This window comes from Oncorhynchus nerka, linkage group LG13 (genome assembly GCF_034236695.1).
Source record: "Oncorhynchus nerka isolate Pitt River linkage group LG13, Oner_Uvic_2.0, whole genome shotgun sequence".
NCBI lineage: Eukaryota > Metazoa > Chordata > Actinopteri > Salmoniformes > Salmonidae > Oncorhynchus > Oncorhynchus nerka.
In genome coordinates, this window is record NC_088408.1 from 31,540,016 (window position 1) to 31,557,425 (window position 17,410).

General features: G+C 44.7%; 1 pseudogene; it reads right to left on the reverse strand.

Annotated features, from left to right (window-relative positions):
* Window positions 1-17,410, reverse strand: part of LOC115140408 (protein enabled homolog) — a 184,013-nt pseudogene that overhangs the window by 6,719 nt on the left and 159,884 nt on the right.

Consider the following 17,410-nt stretch of genomic DNA (forward strand, 5'->3'; position numbering starts at 1 on the left):
TAATGGCGGTTTTTGAGCAGCGGCTTCTTCCTTGCTGAGTTGCTTTTCAGGTTATGTCGATATAGGACTCGTTTTACTGTGGATATAGATACTTTTGTACCTGTTTCCTCCAGCATCTTCACAAGGTCCTTTGCTGTTGTTCTGGGATTGATTTGCACTTTTCGCACCAAAGTAAGTTCATCTCTAGGGGACAGAACGCGTCTCCTTCCTGAGCAGTATGGCGGCTGTAAGGTCCCATGGTGTTTATACTTGCGTACTATTGTCTGTACAGATGAACGTGGTACCTTCAGGCGTTTGGAAATTGCTCCCAGGTATGAACCAGACTTGTGGAGGTCTACCATTTTCTTCTGAGGTCTTGGCTGATTTCTTTTTATTTTTTATTTTTTTTTCTGGAATTTTCCAAGCTGTTTAAAGGCACAGTCAACTTTGTGTATGTAAACTTCTGACCCACTGGAATTGTGATAAGTGAAATAATCTGTCAACAATTGTTGGGAAAATGAATTGTGTCATGCACAAAGTAGATGTCCTAACCGACTTGCCAAAACTACAGTTTGTTAACAAGAAATTTGTGGAGTGGTTGAAAAATGAGTTTTAATGGACTCCAACCTAAGTGTATGTAAACTTCTGACTTCAACTGTATGTGGCATTGTGTTGTGTGATAAAACTTCACATTTTAGAGTGGCATTTTACAAAGGATAAAATCCTCCCTAACAGGGATGCAAAAAATGTGTGTGCAAAATTTGAGAGAAATACGCTTTTTGTGCATATGGAACATTTCTGGGATCTTTTATTTCAGCTCATGAAACATGGGAACAACACTTTACATTGCGTTTATGTTTTTGTTCAGTGTCGATTTAGGCAAAGTGAACCAGTAAATGAACTGGAAAACTGTCCTATGACTGGAATCTCTAGTAGAATAGCTTAATGCCTGAGGTAAAGCCAGACCAAAGCAAACATGTTACACACACACCAGCCGTATGAGTTCACACAGCTAACATTGGGTAGTACAGCCCAATTCAAACACAATCAGGTTGACGTTGTGTGTCAGAGTTCAGAAAAAGGCAGCTATAGTTAGAGCATGCACAAACAGTGCAGCAGCCACACACAGCCATGCATCTCCGCTACTGGATCAGCTGTGACAGGAAACCATTGCCAACAAGAAAATCACCATGGGCTACAACTGCAGGAAATGATTAAAGAAAATGACACACTTTCTGAGTGTGAAACCGGTGAGGAAATGAATTCCGTGAACAGCCAACAGCTTGCCAGGGAGAAAGTGGAAGCCAAGAGAGTAGGAAAGGTGTAACGTTAGGTTACAAGAATGTTAGCTTGTTACGATTCCCAACAGCTGTCTTTCTGTAGTGTGTGTGTGTGTGTGTGTGCGTGTGTTTGCGTCTGTATGTCTGCTGTAGTGGTCTCTGGTCCTCTGGCCTCCTCTATAGGTCAGATATGAATACCAGTTTATGGGGGAGGAATTACTTACGCCCATCTGCGAATGCAGGTCTGTGTGGCCTTATCTATGGGGTTCTTCTGAGACAGTTGGCACAGATGTGAATATTCACAGCACTGGGAGGGGTCTCCTCTATCTTGCTCACTATACAGTAGCACACAGCCACAGAGTCAGTGTTGAGTATGTGTGTATACTAAAGCAAAGCAATTGGAAGAGTTTACATGAATTCGTAGATACTTAGATTGGTTCTTCATGTATAAACAATAAACCATTTTTATACCTAGTGTTCATTAGCAATCAGGTGATTACTTTGTTGGCAAAATAGAGATATGGGAATTACAAGTCACAAACCCAACCCCCCCTTCAAGCACAGCAAATTATACAAAAGGAGTAAAAAGGAGATGTGTCACTACAGGCCTGTATACCTGTTTACCATATCAGAACCCATCTCCACGGTGACACACGTCTGTGAGAGAGAGACTAGCTTTTAAAAGGGCTGTCCTGTAACCCCAGGTCCCCTCCCTAATCAAACCCACACCAAACATACAGGCTCCACACAGCAGACTGAGTATAGCTACCAGGGAATCTGGAAAAACAACAGCTACTGATGATACATTGATTTGTTTTCAGTTAACTTTACATTGATAAAGCTTTGGAATTTTCTAAGGATCCGGTAATTGTCTTTTCCTGCTAATATGCTAAAATGCTAAACCGGCCTCTTTATAAGGAAGTTCATCTAAAAAATATCATACATTCTCAGAGGATGAAAACAAAAAAGGACTTGTGGGGAGGGCAGCATTCTGTTTTGCACATACTAGAAGTGTATTTCCAGAACACTTTCTCGTCGACAAACCCTCATTTAAATCCCTGCAATTAAACCTGGAATTGTAGGCTTTGATTGACACATCCCAGGAACACTCACTGCTACGGACAGCCTAGCTAGCGGTAGCCTAGCGGCAAGCATGTTTTAGTCATGTTATTAACCAGTCATAAACCAGCAAGCCCAGGGGTCGGACCCCAGCAGTGTGACATGCTATGATCTGTGCTCCTTCTTTAGTCACGTGATGATGAGCGGCAATGCTGAGGCGCTCAGTGATTCAGATAGGGAGTGGATATTTGGACGCAGTCGTGTTTGTCCCGGTTATAGCTTTAGACTCAGTGACTATGTAATATAGACATTTTCACATGAAAGCACACGGTTGAAATCTAAGCCCATTTATGGGATGGAATGCTGGTATTTACCTTCCAATGACCGGGGATTTGCTACCATTCATAGTGTTAGTCCTCTCCCAAGGTTTTCTGGGCATGTCTGAGGAGGAAACAAAAAAAAGCATTGGACATATTACACTGATAGAACTGAACCACTATCAGGAGACAACAAAAAAAATACAAACAAACCACAGACTGAAAAATATGAGCTAAACTACAGACACAAATAGATCTGTCCAACTACATGAACTGCTGGCTAAAACTAACTAGGATATTGGTTATCTGAATGTGGAAGGTGCATGTTGCTGTTCTGGTCCTTCATATATCTCTGACCACTACAGTCCTGTACTGTATACTATACTCACCAGGTGTACTACAGGCTGACACTTTGGGAGTTGTGTTGCCCTCTCCGCTCTCATCCTATTGGAGAGAAGTACAGGGCATTTAAAGGTCAGAAGATATAGGTCAGGCAGCTTCAGATAAACAGGTGTGAATATATGACCTGTTTTTAAGTAAATAATCCACTAAAGAAAAGCCATTGATCCTCTTCGATGTCACTAATATGACCATCAAAGAAAAAATATGAAGCCCCAAAGACATCCAGGAGAGGGAAAACAAACACCAGGCTACTGAAATATAGATGGGTAAATTATAAGTCACATAATAAGTTGCATGGACTAACTGTGTGTGCATTAATAGTGTTTAACATGTCAGTCAGTCAGCCAGTCCGTCAGCCAGCCAGTCAGCCAGTCAGTCAGCCAGTCAGTCAGCCAGTCAGTCAGCCAGTCAGTCAGTCAGTCAGTCAGTCAGTCAGTCAGTCAGCCAGTCAGGCAGTCATACTCACAGCTCGCTGCTCTGGCTCAGGGGATGATCCCTTCTCTGCAATTCTTCTCCTGAAAAACAATACAGAATATTAAGATATATTCCTAACCTCATAACAGGTTGTACTGTATGCCTAAACAAAAATAATCTAACTTCTAACTTTAAATAATGTTTTGGCTGACCCGACAGCTACATGGTCTGCAATGATATTGCACTCATGGAATTCACAGATTTATTGTGATATTTCCTCCCCCATCCTCAATATTGTCCTCTCATGTTGTAGATGGGGATGTAATGTAATGTCACCTCCTGGCCAGCAGGGCGCTCATCTCCTCCATCAGCCCCCCTCCTCCAGGTGCTCCACCCAGAGGGCCGTTCCCTCCAGGTTTGGCCCCTGCAGAGCCAGCCAAACCCCCAGCCATGGCTACAGCCAGAGCAGCTGCGGCATCACCACCACTATCACTCTGAGGGGACAGAGAGAAGGACATGATATTGTTGTAGTGGCAGGCCATCTTACAGAGGCACATAACTGGAGGTCAGGTATGGTGGAGTACAGTACGTGGTGGAGTGAAGCACAGTTTGGCTACATGATCACTGTGACTGGTGTTGGATAAGCCCCCTATCCTGGGATGAGGATATGGGATGTGATAAACAGTTTGTGTCTGTGCAAGGGTAGAGATGTTTGTGTTTCTGTGTGTGTTAGCCTCTCACCCTTGGCACTTTACGCAGCTTGGCTCCAGCGAGGGCAGCAGCCAGCCCGGACAGGGGGCGGTCCTCGGACGGGGAGAAGAGACCAGGTGGCAGGGGAGGGGCTGGGGAGGGGGAGGGTGGGCCTGGCCACCGGGGAGAGGTGGCGGTTCAGGTGGGGAAGAAGGCCCGCCGCTGGTAGGAGTGAGTGTGGGGGCAAGGGGGAGGGGGAGGAGGGCCTGGTGGGGCAGCGGCCGTGGGGGTCACAGTGGAACCGGGAGGGAGGGGGGAGGGGGAGGAGGGGTGGGTAGCACAAGAGTCAACGCTGTGTCTGTTTGGGTGGGGGGGGGAGGGAAGAAGAGTAAATGGTCATTATCAAACTTTGGGACAGAAAGAGCAGAGTCAGGAGTTCTCTCCTGATTAGTGTTCTCCTCACACACATAACTCAGGCTTCCTAAAGTACCCATTCTATACTCACCATCAATACTAACATTATCAGGCTTGACCATTTATTGGTCAACTTTATACACGGTATGAACATGCTACATCCACGTGTTGTTTGTCATACAACATGCACATTAGTGAGTTATGGCCTAAATGTATCCATTTGATGGAAGCAAATGGAGACATCCCACACAAACAAGGCAAAAAATGTACACACAAACACAGACGCACAGTGAAAAATGCATTGGACACAGGACCTCGAGCGGTCTAAGTTAGGTCAATATCTTCATAAGAGCAGCCCCAAACCACTGAACCACATAGAGAAGTATTAACTAATAATTAGCTTGTAGAAAATCATTATGATCATCATCATCATTATGAAATCATTCCTCAACACAGACAGATGATTGGATCAATAAGCCATAATAGAGGAATATCAGTATACACAGACAGTGCAGTGGTGGCTTGGATAATAAATGAATGATACATATCAAATGCAGAGGACACAGATGTGATTTATCTGTTAATAATTCTATTCAGCAGAGGGAGAAATGATCATTTATATATTATTGATTCCAGCCGCTAATCGTACCCTGGTTAACTTGTGACACTCTAAAAAACTGCCACTGAGTTTGGCCAATTAAGTAATTTCATAATCTTTATTCATAATTTCATAAAGATTTCTGTTAATATCTCCGCATTAGCGACCCTCTCCATCCCCTGAAACGTACAGTAGCATCATGATAACAAACCTAATCAAGTGAACAAGGATGGGAGTAGAAATAAAAGAGCTGTTCAGACGAGTCAACTCTCCACCCGTCAGCCCCTTACTGTTCGTAACACGCATACAATCCTTGATTAACACTGACATGACAAGTGAGGTTGAAAAGTCATGGCAAAATAAGGTCATGACAAATGGCTGAAAAATAATCATTTGAGGTGAGAAAATAAACAAGCAAAAGAGAAACAATGAGACAATGATCCTTCCAGACTGGAGTGATGTCTAGATGGATCAGAACCCCCTGTCTGTAAGAGGGCAAACAAACATACACGCCATGCCTAACAACCAGACCCCATTCACACCCACGAGAGATCACCAGACAACTCAAGACCATAAAAGCAACAGCATGGACATGCATGGAAGGAGCATTCTGACCAAGGTGAGTCAGACAGACACACATGACCAACATAGATTGACAAGCACCTACAGACCATTCTCAACAGCCACATAGAACCCAGCCAAAACCACATTAGCCATGCTAGTCACAGCTGCAGCCAGTATTGGCGCCCAGTTGGTTAGGGCAGCCCCCTGCTCCCTGGCACCCCATTAGTGGGTGAGCGGAGGTGGAGGTAGAGGAGAGGCTGAGAGAGGTGAGGCCTTACCCTGCTGGGCCAGAGGGTCTGCAGGCTGAGAGGCCTCTGGAGCCATGGAGCAGGAGTCTCCCAGCACAGAGAGGTTTACAGAGAGGTCAGCAGATGCAGGGGGAGCTGTGGAAGGAGAAGGGACAATAGCAGGCTGGGATGAGGGAGAGGACACAAGGGGAGCGATGTGGGAGACGACGGGCGACTGCTGGCAGGACGACGACAGGGACAGGGAGAGAGGGGGCAGCGGTGGAGGGGGAGGTGGGGTCGGAGGAGGAGGAGGCTGGGTGGGGTTGCTGCTGTTGCCGATGGTGACAGGTGAAGGAGCGGGGAACATGGGGGCCCGTTGGGGGAGGGAGAGGGGTGTTTCTGTGACAAGGGGCTGGGAGCCGGGATGGCGATGACTGGGCGTGGGCCAGTGGCCTTGCCCGGCGGGCTACTGATCATGACGGGGGCGAGGGAGGCAGGGGGCTGAAGTTGGTTGCTGACCACACCACTGACTTGGAGGGGGTTGCCGGGGCTGGGGCAGGGGGCGTGGGAGGGACAGGCTGTCGCCTGGGGACTGTGGCGTAGTGGGGCAGGACCGGATGGAAGGCGGAGCCGAGTGAGGTGGCGAATCGGGAGGCAGAGTGTCGTAGAGGCGGGGTGGGGGGTGTTGCAGATGAGGGTGACGGGGTGGGTGGAGGGTAGTTGGGGGTGGTGGGAGACACAGACGTAGAGGAGGTCTTGGAGGAGTACTCTGGAGGCGGAGGGGTGTAGAGGGTACTTTCAAATGCTACACACATCAGATGGACAGGACAGGAGGGGAGAAGCAGCCACCGTGCAGCCACACAAGAGGGAAAGAACACAGAAGAGGAGAGAGAGAAAGGGGAAAACAGAAAGAATAGAGAAGGGGTAAATGAAGCAGGTAACTAGCAGACCTAAATCTCCTTTTTCTTGATGTCTTTCTCTGACAGAAAAGATGCTACTATTAGTACACGGGGTTAGACCAAACCAGAGGCAGACTCTAGAGACAATGTGTCATAATGTGTACATATGGATAGAGAAGCAGCAGAAAACCATAGATCGTCCATACCAGGACTGGGCAAGCAGAACAGTTGTATCCTATACATTTGGAAGTCAAGGCACCACAATTGAGAGATTTAACCAATTTGGACATGTTTGGTTTCAGTAATTGACTGATTGCACAGACTCTGGTAGAAACTTATCCCAAGATAATAAAATGCTTCAATATTTGGGTGACTACACAGTTTCAATCACTTGCAATTCTCCATTAGCTAGCTTTCTATCAGAATGATGAGCCTAGAGTGAGCCTAGTGTTAGCCTAGAGTTAGCCTAGAGTTAGCCTAGTGTTAGCCTAGTGTTAGCCTAGAGTTAGCCTAGTGTTAGCCTAGTGTTAGCCTAGAGTGAGCCTAGAGTGAGCCTAGTGTTAGCCTAGTGTTAGCCTAGTGTTAGCCTAGTGTTAGCCTAGAGTGAGCCTAGAGTGAGCCTAGTGTTAGCCTAGTGTTAGCCTAGAGGGAGCCTAGAGCTGAGGCCGCTCCTGCCATATGTTTACTGAGGGCTAATGCTGCTAATCCTTTGTGTCGGCCTCATTCTGCTCCACTGACCCTCAGTGGTAGGCTGCGCACACACCTACGCCGTATGGGAAGCCTGGGCTCTTGCTGAGAAATGCACTAGGCACACCTCCACACATTACAGCATATAGACACACTCGTTCACATATACTCATGTGGTGAATACACACACACACACACACACACACACACACACACACACACACACACACACACACACACACACACACACCCCAACATTCTTGTCCTCCATTCCAAACCACTTCACTCTATGTCATGTCACTTTCTTACAGACCATGTCCTGATTGGCTGTTGTTGAGTCGTTCTGAATGCTCATTGTGTTTCTGATACAACTCCACTAACTGGAACCCCCCCACTCTCTCTGCCTCTCTCCCTTTTCTCATTTCTCCACTCCCCTTCCCTCTTGTTCCCCTTTTCCTCCCCCTCTCTGGGTGGTTAGTGGCCACAGGCAGGCCCCAGCTTTGCTCTGTGATCCCAGAGTAGTAACCCATAAAGACACACACACACACACCTCTCACTAAAGCCCAAAATGGACATACACACTAACTAGAGTGGCCTAAAGAAGAGAGAGACCAGTGGAGTGAGGGGCGGGCTTAAAACCACCACTTTTTAGCAGGGATTTCCATCAGACTCCTTGTTGTTTCTAATGTGACATGAGACAGACTCTACAGAGTTACAGACACATCAAGAAGCCAATCCGCACATGCCCTACTAGCAGACCCCTCCTCCACAACACCGGGTTGGTTTAAGTGTTCAGTTAGAGGTAGAGCATGGTGATCAACACACAGCATGACTTCCACAGACATCCAATGAGATACTACACATACTATGAATGGAATTGGAAATCCAACCCAATGTTTTTGCGAGGCTATGTACAGTAGGCCAATAGCACACATATATGTTTTTCCTGCAGGAAAGACAACAAGAAGCATATGAAAAGTGCATTCGCACACTTCAAAAGCACCCCAAATGTTAACATGCAGTGCAACATTAATGATGGTGTTTGTCTTGTCATGTCCTGTGGAAATTGTGTCGTGTACACATTTATTGCACAAAATGCCAGAGGAAAAATGAAATCTACTCGACACCATAATGCCGTAGACATGTTCATGGTAATGTTAATATGATGGCCCCTCCCCCTGGGTAGGCAGGCAGCATGTTAGCCTTGTTGATGTATTTTTAGCCTCTGACTAACATGGAGAATCTAGCCCAGCTAATGTGATGAGTGTGGCACTGAACCATGCCAACACTGGCCCCCCGCTGGCTTAATATATAGCAGCAATGACCATCTCTCATCCTTGATCCTCCCCCAACCATCTCCAAGAACCTGAGTCCCTCACCTGCCTATGCTTTGCTGGGCAGGCTGGCTAGGGTAGCCTACTATCCACCAACACATACAGTAGACATAGCCATCCCTGGTCAAACATAAGTAGGAAGAGAGGGGGGAGTGTGTGTGTGTGCGCGCGTGTTTGCCTGCTCGCTGAGACAACACAAACACTCTCCCCATGCCCTAGGGCCACTCAAGCTGTTCCCCGTGCCCGTCCAACACACAGGCATATGGGCAGAGAGAGATTGGAGAGGAGCCTGGCTACAAGTCACATTAAGTAACGAGAGGCCAGGGATGGCTGAGTATAGTCAACGTTCGCTTCAGACTCCAGTTAAATGCCACGCTGGGATTTTACACCCAAGACGGCTCTTTGGAAGAACTACTGCTAAAGGAAGTGAGAGCTAAACCCACTCACCTGTTGGTGACTATTCTGATCTGTCATCTTGTTCGGTCCTGTGACTTCAGTGTCTATTGTACTACCTTGCTCTGTCCTGGACATCAGATGTGTGTTGGTGTGTGTAAATGTGTAAGTATGTGCATGCATGTGTGTGAGTGTGTTTAAGGTGTGTGTAAGTGGTAAATAAAAAGCCTTGGCTACTCACTGGCGTTGGAGATGTGTCTCCCTCTCTCCCAGTCCAACTGCTCGCTGTCCAACTGCTGCTCCTGCCGCGTCTCGTTCTCCATCCTCTCCCTCTCCTGCTTCTCTCTCTCCATCAGCTCCCTCGCTCTCTCCGCCCTCTCTCTCTCCAGCTGCTCTCTCTCCTTCTCCTGACGCTCGCCCTCCAGGCGATCCCGTTCAGTGCGCTCCCTCTCGGAGCGCTCCCTCTCGGAGCGCTCCCGCTCGGAGCGCTCCCGCTCTCGCTCCTGCTCTCGCTCCTGGCGCTCCCGGTCCTGGCGTTCACGTTCACGCTCCCTCTCCTGCATCTCACGCTCCAGCCGTTCCCTCTCCTGACGCTCCCGCTCCAGTCGCTCCCGCTCCACCTCCTTCAGCCGCTGCAGCTCCAGCAGCTGCCTGCCAAGGGAAGAGAGGAGAGTAGAGGAGGTGAGGAAAGAGGAGATACGATAGGGAGGAAGAGAACAGGTTTGATGAGGAGCGATGGGAAAGGAGCTCATATAGTGTAGGAAAGAGGGAGAGATGAGCAAAGGGAGGAGAAGAAGAAAAGAGAGACCAAAGATGGGGAAGAAACAGAGTGGAGAAGATGAGCCGACGAGGCTTTGACCTGGTTTTCCACGCTGGCCTAACGCACCATGCAGACCCACAGGCAACGCTTTCACTCGGACAGGCCTTCTTGTTATCATTATATAAGCTTGTTGTCATTATGTAATTACTGTACAAGACAAGCCGTTACGCAATCACAGCTAGCTCTGCACGTTTCTGTTGTTCAACACAACAACGTAGCTAGTCTGCTTCTGGCTACAGCCTCTCTTTCTGTACTGATACGGAGAGAATCTGTAGGAAACAACAATAGAACAAGTCATCTGTATCCAGAGTGTACTTATGGTCTGCATAACAATCACCAAGAACACTGTACGTAAACACATTCAATATCAGCTTGTTCAGTCCAACAAAACACATAGCTGCAGAGGTCTGATATGAACTCACGATTGGGAATGATGCGTTTCTACAGGTACAGACAGTGAGCTCCAAAACGTATTGAGACAGTGACACATGTTGTTGTTTTGGCTCTGGACTCCAGCACTTTGGAAACGATACAATGACTATGAAGTAAGTGCAGAATGTCAGCTATGATTTGAGGATATTGACATTCATATCAGGTGAACGATTTAGAAATTACACCACTTTTTGTGCATAGTCCCCCCCCGTGTTAGGATGGATAAATTCACTTCTATGATTGTTAAAGTAGTCCAAAGTGTATTCCATGGACCCATGTTCCTAGCACACGATGACTACATCAAGCATGTGACTACACACTTGTTGGATGCATTTCCTGTTTGTTTTGGTTGTGTTTCTGATTCTTTTGTGCCCAATAGAAAGGAATGGTGAGTTTATTTTGTGTCACTTTAATTGTAAATAAAAATAGATATGTTTCTAAACACTTCTACATTCATGTGGATGCTACCATGACTACATATCATCCTGAATGAATCGTAAATAACGATGAGTGAGAATTTTAGATGCATAAATATCAAACCACCTAAAAAATGGCTAACCTCCCCTGTTATTATAATGGTGAGAGGTTAGCATGTCTTGGGGGTATGATGTTTGTGCGTCTGTAACTTTCTCACTCATCATTATTATTCACAACTCATTCAGGACCATCCACATCAATGTAGAAGTGTTTAGAAACAAATTATATTCTTATTCACAATAAAAGTGACTCCAAAATGACGCAATACATGATTTACCATTCATTTGTAAATGAATGGTAAATGCATCCAACAACTTTGTAGAGTCGCTATGTGCACAGGTAAGATCAGGGATATTGCCTCTGCGTATTGAAACAGGTCAGATCAGGGATATTGCCTCTGCGTATTGAAACAGGTCAGATCAGGGATATTGCCTCTGCGTATTGAAACAGGTCAGATCAGGGATATTGCCTCTGCGTATTGAAACAGGTCAGATCAGGGATATTGCCTCTGCGTATTGAAGCAGGTCAGATCAGGGATATTGCCTCTGCGTATTGAAACAGGTCAGATCAGGGATATTGCCTCTTCGTATTGAAACAGGTCAGATAAGGGATATTGCCTCTGCGTATTGAAACAGGTCAGATCAGGGATATTGCCTCTGCGGATTGAAACAGGTCAGATCAGGGATATTGCCTCTGCGTATTGAAACAGGTCAGATAAGGGATATTGCCTCTGCGTATTGAAACAGTATTGTGGTTAAATGGGAGAGGAAAGACTATGTATCTATTGGGCTAAGGCACTGCATCTGAGGCTTGTCTCCCACATGAATCTTCTATGTGGTAAATGGTACGTGTGTATATAGATGGTGTATAGGCTTGTCTCCCACATGAATCTTCTCTTTGTGCCAGACTGGGTTCAAATGCCTTCTGTTTCATTTTTCTGTATCTTTATATGTTATATTATATGTTATGTACAGTACCAGTCAAGAGTTTGGACACCTACTCATTCCAGGGTTTTTCTTTATTTTGACTATTTCCTACATTGTAGAGTAATAGTGAAATAACACATATGGAATCATGTAGTAACCAAAAAAGTGTTTCACAAATCAACATATATGTTACATTTGAGATTCTTCAAAGTAGCCACCCTTTGCCTTGATGGCAGCTTTGCACACTCTCGGCATTCTCTCAACCAGCTTCACCTGGAATGCTTTTCCAACAGCCTTGAAGAATCTCAAAAAAGAATCTATTTAACACTTTTTTTGGTTACTACATGATTCCATGTGTGTTTTTTTCATAGTTTTGATAGTTATTCTACATTGTAGAAAATAGTAAAAATAAAGAAAAACCCTGGAATGAGTAGGTGTGTCCAAACTTTTGACTGGTACTGTATGTATGTATGTATGTATGTATGTATGTATGTATGTATGTATGTATGTATGTATGTATGTATGTATGTATGCATGTATGTATGCATGTATGTATGTATGCATGTAATGTAATGTATGTATGTATGTATGTATGTATGTATGTAAATGTTTTACTGCTCTAGGAATATTATTGTTTGGATAACCTTATTTACTATTATGTATTGATTTTTTTAGCTTAAATTGTTTCACTCTTTATGCGATGCTTACTGCAGAGAACACCGGAAGAAGAACTATCACAGTGAATTATTGTAATGTTTGTTTATTTGTCAATTAATCCCATTGGGGCTGGGTTGCCAACTAGAGATTTGACACGAAAATAAAATTGTATTCATTCCTTCAGTCACAAGCTTGATGTAATCATAGCGTGCAAGGAATATGAGACTAAAAACGGTTTACTACTTTAATACATAAGTGAATTTGTCCCAATACTTTTGGTCCCCTAAAACAGGGAGACAAAAAGTGTTGTGATTTCTAAATGGTTCACCCGATATGGCAATACCCTCAAATTAAAGCTGTAATTTAACCTCATCATCATTGTATCATTTGAAATCCAAAGTGCTGGAGTACAGAGCCAAAACAACAACAAATGTGTCACTGTCCCAATACTTTTGGAGCTCACTGTATCTCACCACTAGAGGGCAGCATTCTCCAATAAAAGGTGAGGCAGGCTGCCTCCTGGCATAGTCTACTGTAGCTAACTGTGTTGTAGTAGACATTTCACAGACTGTTCTCTCTCTCCCCATCTCTCTGCCATGGAGGCTGTGACTGATGTACCTTGCCATTCTGTGGGGCTTCATCTGCCTCAGCCAGGCCTCTGTCCAACATTACCCAGAATGTCATAATGATACTGGAGAACCCTATCAATCTCCTGTACATACAGACCGCTACAGCTCAGTGTTGAGGTGTGGAGAGGACAGACGGATGACGCAGATATCAGGGAGTGTGTGTAATGTCAATGATGTGGGGGTTGGGGGGGGGGGGGTTGAAACATCTTTGATTTGGTCACAATTTGGATCATAGACTGAGTGTATAAAACCTCAGGAACACCTTCCTAATATTGAGTTACACCAACTTTTGCCCTCAGAACAGCCTCAACACGCCAGAGCATGGACTCTACAAGGTGTCAAAAGCGTTCCTCAGAGATGCTTCCCACAGTTAGTTGGATGTCCTTTGGGTGGTGGACCATTCTTTAAACACACGGGAAACTGTTGAGCGTGAAAAACCCAGCAGCGTTGCAGTTCTTGACACAAACCGGTGCACCTGGCACCTACTACCATACTCCGTTCAAAGGCACTTAAATCTTTTGTCTTGCCCATTCACCCTCTGAATGACACACATACACAATTAATGTCTCAATTGTCTCAAGGCTTAAAAAGAGCAGGTGTTTTGTACACTCAGTGTACAGTATATGCCAACCTGATTCCCTTACCTGTCTTGACCAAATGTCAAGGAAAGAACTCCACTGGCATGACAAAATAATCTGTGGTGCTGATTGGCTGACAGCCATGGTATATTAGACAGTATACCATGTGTATGACAAAACATTTATTTTTACTGTTCTAATTACATTGGTAACCAGTTTATAATAGCAATAAGGAACCTCTGGGGTTTGTGGTATATTGGCCATATACCACACCTCCTCTGGCCTTATTGCTTAAACTAACGGTACGCATGCCCTTTTCCCTCAGACAATTGTTCCCTCCCCTCTCTTGTTGCTCTAAACCAAACCCAGTTCGGGTTGAATCACCAGCTCAACGTGGGTCCTATCTGGTGTGACGTCACATCTCCCCTTCTCTCCATCTGGCCTGGACCTAGCTAAACACACACACTTGTTCTGAAATGATGATGTCATAAACAGACACCCGCCCCCTCCCTCCAGGTACGCCCCCTGAATCCCACCTGTCACCACCTGTTACCAGCCAGCTTGTCATTGAACCCCTCCTACATCACTGGCTCTGCATCCCCTGGTAAGGCGACATCAAGTCTCCACACGCCCTTCAGAGAGGAACATGATGGGAACCAATCGCTTCCATGTCCATTATCGGCCTGGAGGAGAATGATGTCAGATCACCTGGGGTGTAAACAACCTACGATACACCTGTTTATGAAAAAATACCCCCCCTCCCCGCCCGCCTGCCCCTGAACTACTCATGCAGCACATTTTCCACCCAGTGATACCCAGTAGAATAGGACTCATCTGTAGCTGAATCTGTTCTACACTATGTGCTGAGAGAAGCAGTGAGACCAGTCAGAGTGGAAGCTGGACATCAATAAACCCTCAATGTGCCAACTCAGGGAACTGCAGGATCAATCAATCCACAATGACTTAATGGACTCCAGTGACCTAAGGCAGGGGATTTAATGGAAGGCAAACCTCTTTTCCTGATGGAGCTCTAAAAAGCCTTGAAATGCCTTACATTGACTGAAATGATGACCCTTGACTAATATCACCAGTGACATATAATCCATCATTAACATACATAGTTTAGGAACCACATGAGAATGATTTGAATGTTACTTAAGACTAAAGCCGTAGCTAGTTTTACAGGGACAGTATTACAGGGACAGTTTTACAGGGACAGTATTACAGGGACAGTATTACAGGGACAGTATTACAGGGACAGTATTACAGGGACAGTTTACAGGGACAGTATTACAGGGACAGTTTTACAGGGACAGTATTACAGGGACAGTATTACAGGGACAGTTTTACAGGGACAGTATTACAGGGACAGTATTACAGGGACAGTTTTACAGGGACAGTATTACAGGGACAGTATTACAGGGACAGTATTACAGGGACAGTATTACAGGGACAGTTTTACAGGGACAGTATTACAGGGACAGTATTACAGGGACAGTTTTACAGGGACAGTTTTACAGGGACAGTAATACAGGGACAGTTTTACAGGGACAGTATTACAGTATTACAGGGACAGTATTACAGGGACAGTATTACAGGGACAGTTTTACAGGGACAGTTTTACAGGGACAGTATTACAGTATTACAGGGACAGTATTACAGGGACAGTATTACAGGGACAGTATTACAGGGACAGTTTTACAGGGACAGTATTACAGTATTACAGGGACAGTATTACAGGGACAGTATTACAGTATTACAGGGACAGTATTACAGGGACAGTATTACAGTATTACAGGGACAGTATTACAGGGACAGTATTACAGTATTACAGTATTACAGGGACAGTATTACAGTATTACAGGGACAGTATTACAGTATTACAGGGACAGTATTACAGTATTACAGGGACAGTATTACAGTATTACAGGGACAGTATTACAGGGACAGTATTACAGTATTACAGTATTACAGGGACAGTATTACAGGGACAGTATTACAGTATTACAGGGACAGTATTACAGTATTACAGGGACAGTATTACAGTATTACAGTATTACAGGGACAGTATTACAGTATTACAGGGACAGTATTACAGTATTACAGGGACAGTATTACAGTATTACAGGGACAGTATTACAGTATTACAGGGACAGTATTACAGTATTACAGGGACAGTATTACAGGGACAGTATTACAGGGACAGTATTACAGTATTACAGGGACAGTATTACAGGGACAGTATTACAGTATTACAGGGACAGTATTACAGGGACAGTATTACAGTATTACAGGGACAGTATTACAGGGACAGTATTACAGGGACAGTATTACAGGGACAGTATTACAGTATTACAGGGACAGTTTTACAGGGACAGTTTTACAGGGACAGTTTTACAGGGACAGTATTACAGTATTACAGGGACAGTATTACAGGGACAGTATTACAGGGACAGTATTACAGGGACAGTTTTACAGGGACAGTATTACAGTATTACAGGGACAGTATTACAGGGACAGTATTACAGTATTACAGGGACAGTATTACAGTATTACAGGGACAGTATTACAGTATTACAGTATTACAGGGACAGTATTACAGGGACAGTATTACAGTATTACAGGGACAGTATTACAGGGACAGTATTACAGGGACAGTATTACAGTATTACAGGGACAGTATTACAGTATTACAGTATTACAGGGACAGTATTACAGTATTACAGGGACAGTATTACAGTATTACAGGGACAGTATTACAGTATTACAGGGACAGTATTACAGTATTACAGGGACAGTATTACAGGGACAGTATTACAGTATTACAGGGACAGTATTACAGGGACAGTATTACAGTATTACAGGGACAGTATTACAGGGACAGTATTACAGGGACAGTATTACAGTATTACAGGGACAGTATTACAGGGACAGTATTACAGTATTACAGGGACAGTATTACAGGGACAGTATTACAGTATTACAGGGACAGTATTACAGGTACAGTATTACAGGGACAGTATTACAGTATTACAGGGACAGTTTTACAGGGACAGTATTACAGGGACAGTATTACAGTATTACAGGGACAGTATTACAGGGACAGTATTACAGTATTACAGGGACAGTATTACAGTATTACAGGGACAGTATTACAGGGACAGTATTACAGTATTACAGGGACAGTATTACGGGGACAGTATTACAGGGACAGTTTTACAGGGACAGTATTACAGGGACAGTTTTACAGGGACAGTATTACAGTATTACGGGGACAGTATTACAGGGACAGTTTTACAGGGACAGTTTTACAGGGACAGTTTTACAGGGACAGTATTACAGTATTACAGGGACAGTATTACAGGGACAGTATTACAGGGACAGTATTACAGGGACAGTTTTACAGGGACAGTATTACAGTATTACAGGGACAGTATTACAGGGACAGTATTACAGTATTACAGGGACAGTATTACAGGGACAGTATTACAGTATTACAGGGACAGTATTACAGGGACAGTATTACAGTATTACAGTATTACAGGGACAGTATTACAGGGACAGTATTACAGTATTACAGGGACAGTATTACAGTATTACAGGGACAGTATTACAGGGACAGTATTACAGTATT